The sequence below is a fragment of the Papio anubis genome, chromosome 4, assembly GCF_008728515.1.
Source record: "Papio anubis isolate 15944 chromosome 4, Panubis1.0, whole genome shotgun sequence".
Taxonomy (NCBI): domain Eukaryota; kingdom Metazoa; phylum Chordata; class Mammalia; order Primates; family Cercopithecidae; genus Papio; species Papio anubis.
In genome coordinates, this window is record NC_044979.1 from 166,661,037 (window position 1) to 166,666,343 (window position 5,307).

Here is a 5,307-nt window from a genome sequence, read left to right on the forward strand (position 1 = left end):
CTCAGCTCACTGCAAGCTCCGCCTCCCGGGTTTACGCCATTCTCCTGCCTCAGCCTCCCGAGTAGCTGGGATTACAGGCACCCGCCACTCGCCCAGCTAGTTTTTTTGTATTTTTTTAGTAGAGACAGGGTTTCACCGTGTTGGCCAGGCTGGTCTTGAACTCTGGGCCTCCGGTGATCCGCCTGCCTTGGCCTTCCAAAGTGCTGGGGATTACAGACATGAGCCATCACGCCCAGCCTCTTAGAGTTGTTTTGAAGTTTAAATGAGATACTATTTGTTTTGTTTTGTTTCTTTTTTGAGACAGAGTCTTGCTCTGTCGCCCAGGCTGGAGTGCAGTGGCCCGATCTCAGCTCACTGCAAGCTCCGCCTCCCGGGTTTATGCCATTCTCCTGCCTCAGCCTCCCGAGTAGCTGGGACTACAGGCGCTCACCACCTCGCCCGGCTAGTTTTTTGTACTTTTTAGTAGAGACGGGGTTTCACCGTTGGCAAGGCTGGTCTCGAACTCCTGACCTCAGGTGATCTGTCTGCCTAGGTCTCCTAAAGTGCTGGAATTACAGGCACCAGCCACCCCACCCAGCTGAGTTGATGTTCTTATATTCCTAGTTTGTTGAATGCTTTTATCATGAATACTTTAAATGCATTATTTTCTTAAATTATATAGAAAATGAAGTGTGAAATTGCAAACCAAAGTTACAGTAATACTAGCTTTTGAACTAATAATATTTTTTTCAAAAAAAAATATATATATATATGTATTTTTTTTTTTTTTGAGACGGAGTCTCGCTCTGTCACCCAGGCTGGAGTGCAGTGGCCGGATCTCTGCTCACTGCAAGCTCCGCCTCCCGGGTTTACGCCATTCTCCTGCCTCAGCCTCCCGAGTAGCTGGGACTACAGGCGCCCGCCACCTCGCCCGGCTAGTTTTTTGTATTTTTTTAGTAGAGACGGAGTTTCACCATGTTAGCCAGGATGGTCTCGATCTCCTGACCTTGTGATCCGCCCGCCTCGGCCTCCCAAAGTGCTGGGATTACAGGCTTGAGCCACCGCGCCCGGCCCATATGAAAATTTTACAGCTTGTTTATCTAGTCACCTAATAGACATTTAGATTATTCCCAATTTTTTACTACTATGAATAAAATGGCTATGAATGTTTATATACAAATACTTTCGGACATATATTTTTATTTCTCTTGGGTAAATTGATCTACTAGCACTATGTGTCCCTAGACAAGGTGTAAACTTGCTGGGTCAAAGGGTAGATGAATGTTTCACTTTATTAGAAACTGCCGAACAGTTTTCCGAAGTGACTGTACTTAGTCTTTTTGGAGGGAAACTGCTCTTAGTAATCTCACATCTTCTTCTATTCTGTTGTTTAAGATATAAGTTCTACATTCTTATCCTCCAAGCAATAGCTGCCTTAAAGCCCCACACATTTTCTTCCCTAAAAAGTTCAAATTTTACAAATACAAAATGCTATCACTCTATTAAGAATTACAAAAGCTCATTTTAGAACAAAAAAGCTAAGGATTTGACTCTTTGTTCACGCTGTGTTCTTTTTGGTCTTCTCTTCAGTGACAGCCTGAGATTTGTGGCTTGGTTTAAATGGCCAAAGAGCTACAGGATCACAACTGGTGATGAGAAAGAAAAACACATGAGATCAGATTTTAAAATATCAGCTAGCGATTTGGGACACCGAGCAATGCCCAATAAACTTGCTGAACAAGTTTATTCTAAAGGTTTGATAACAGCCAATGAGCAGTGCAGGAAAAATAAATACGTTGACCACGGCTGGGGACATTTCATTTACTATTCCCGTGGTATTTCCAACAGAGAAACAAGAGAATGAATTTGCCTTTCACTCAAGAGCCATCACTATCAATGTATTTCTATGATGTTAGGAGAAACCCTGAATATTGCAATATACATTATCCCACTGTATGTAAATTATAGGTTATAGAGCTATGGGGCTATGATTTTTTTTTTTTTTTTTGAGACAGAGTTTCGCTCTTGTTGCCCAGGCTGGAGTGCAGTGGCATGATCTAGGCTCATGGCAACCTCCACCTACCAGTTTCAAGCGATTCTCCTGCCTCAGCCTCCCAGGTAGCTGGGATTACAGGCATCCACCACCACATCTGACTAATTTTGTATTTTTAGTAGAGACGGGGTTTCACCATGTTGGCCAGGCTGATCTCAAACTCCTGGCCTTGTGATCTGCCCACCTTGGCCTCCCAAAGTGCTGGGATTACAGGCATGAGCCACCATGCCCGGCCCAGTCTATGATTTTTATGTAGGCAACAACATTTTCTTTAAAAAAAAAATTCCAAAAGTATGTACACTAGTCACTTGCAGAAGTTCTCAAAGAATTATGCCTCCCAAAATTCATGCCCTGGTGTAGCTCTTGCACCTTCAATTGATGCTGAATAAACCAGGTTACTTTATAAACACTAGAATTCAGTGGAGGTGATGCTCTGCAGCTCTGGAACTGAGCCTTTAGAAGGGCTGGCATCCCAGCTTTGTTGCTGCTAGGAGCTCTGCACAGCCATAGAAGTACAGCTATTCTTCCAGACTGATGAGGTGAGGATGACACAAACAGAAGGAGAGGATACGAAGGAGAAGCAGAGTGCAAGCAACAGCGAGAACTGAGGCCCCAGACGTAATGATCTCAAGTCAGTCATCTGATGTGGTCCAGTCCAGCATATATCACATGGAGCAGAGGCAAGCTGTTCCCACTATGCACCTTGTGAATTCCTGACCCACAGAAGAGCAATCAAATAAAATTGTTATTCTTTTAAGCTACTAAACGTAGTGGGTGGTTTTCATGTAACAATAGAAGTGGTCTTGTGGTGAGTTCCTCATTTCAGTTGACTGAAAAGGAAATGTTAGGCCTGATTTAGATGGTTCTGCAAGATATGCAAGCATCACTCAGAAACAGACAACGATAGCACCACAGCCCACCCAGGTGTGGCTGTGAGGGACAATAGGAAGTGAAATCCTCCCAGCAGGTAGAGATCTACACTGATTTATGGGAAGTAGCTTCATATTTGACTGATTGGGCAGAGTCTGTGGGGGGAAAAACATGATTAGAAAAAATGACGACAAAATAATTATTGAGAAAGGGAATATAAATGGAGTTCTCTGAATGCCCACCGTGTAAAATTGTTCAGATTCCATGTGACTGCTCACTGAAGAGTTATCTCAGCAGAGGAGGATCTTATTAATAACATGGACAAGATGACCTAGTATGCGGATATCCATCTGGCTGTTTTCCATGTCATCCCACTTCTTGCCCAACAACCTCATTAATCAATTGGCCGTGGTGGTAGAGTTGAAGGTTATATATGGACTCAGTAAGGTGGATCTGATCCAGCCACTGCTGAGTGCTCAATCTGCCAGCAGCAGAGCCCATCCCTGAATCTCTGATGTAGCTTCACTACCTGAGAGGATCCTCTAGTCATCTGGAGGCACCATGGAAGGGCAGTGGTTTGTTCTCACTGGAAAAGACACTTACTCTGCATGTAAATGTGCCTTCCCCGCCCACAATGCTCCTGCCAAAATCAGTTCTTGTAGACTCAGAGAAGGCCTCATTAATTATCAAAGTGTCACACACAGCCTCATTTCCAAACCAGAGATCATATTCTATCAAATAAAATACGACGATAAGCTCACATGTATAGTATTGACTAGTCTTACCACGCTCCCAATCAGCCACTGGTCTGATAGAACAGTTGAATAACCTTTGGGAAACTTAGTTATGACACCAGCTTGGGGACAACACTTGGCAGGGAAGTTATAGCTAGTTATATCATATTGTATAATAAGGAATGAAACTTTTAGTTATCCCACTGGGAAAGAACGATGACCAGCAGGAATGGGCAGAGGAAGAAGGGAACGATAACACCAGTTAAGCCTGTCTGTCCAGTTATAAAAACAAAGACTAGTAATTTTGACTATTGTTTTTCTTACTTTCACGTGAATATTTTTGTATATATTAACCAATTATGTTCCTTTCTTCCCCTTCTCCCATTAAGCTAGTATTGATCATCAGATGTACTAATAGTCGGTTAGTCTTATACCTCAGTATTCAGGCTACAAGATATCAAAGGAAAAGTGTGATGCAGCTTAAAGGGTAATAACATCACCCAGAGATGGATTAGATGACACATGAGACTTTGTATCCTTTTGGGGCAAGAAGGTTAGCAGGTGTGAGGTTGCTTGAGGGGTGGTTGCAACATGTTAGAAAGTTAAATATAAGTTAAAAAGGTATATATGATGCCAAGTTAACAATGGGTTGACTATGTAGTTTTATGCATGCCAACTGGTCTACTAGCACTATGATTCCCAGAATTATCTTCTGGGAAACCTGAGCAAGATTTGGAAGGCAGAAGTGAACGGTAGCCATTGACTCTTCAAAGACCATCATTGTTAGCGCAACAAGGGATAGAGGCTGAAGTGCTGGCAGATTCCAGCCCTCATTCATGTTTTCCCTCCTCTGTATCTAGCTCTTCCTCCTGACTGCAAGCTTTGCTGACTGTAATGGGTAATTTTATGTGTCAATTCAGAGGGTGTTTTGAGATGAGATTAACATTTAAATCAGTGAACTTTAGGTAAAGTAGATTGCCTTCCATAATGTGGGTGGGCCTCATCCAACACATTAAAGGCTTGAACTGAACAAAAAGATCAGCCTCCTTGAGCAAGAGGAACTTCTCCAACAGACTGCCTTCAGCCTTTATCTGCACTACCAGCTCTCCAGGATCTCAGGCTTGACAGTCTCCCCGCAGATTTTAAGACTTCCCAGACTTCGTAAACACGTGAGGCAATTCCATAGATAGAAAGATGGGTGGATGGACGGATAGATAGGTAGAGACAGATACACAGATAGATGATACACAGATAGATGGATAGATATAGATAGATGATTGATAGACAGATAGATAGATAGATAGATAGATAGATAGATAGATAGATAGATAGATAGATAGATAGGCAGGCAGATAGATCCTACTGGTTCTTTTTCTCTGGAAAGCCTGAACACACGGGCCAACAGTCTTTCCAGGCCCATAACCAGATGCAGAGGCAACAACAGGGTTCCCAGGCTCCTTCCCAGTTTCACTCCTCAGCTGCTGTCTCTGCCTTCGCATATTCCTTTGTGAACTCTGCCCTTGTCCACTTGCACTAGCATTTCAGAAGGCACGGTTATAGACATTTCTCTGATCCTCCCAACCCTCCTTGTAAACTATACTTCTCCAGCCCCTTCCATAATGATATAAGGCCTTATTTCTATGATAAATCCCTTATTCTATAAAACTCATA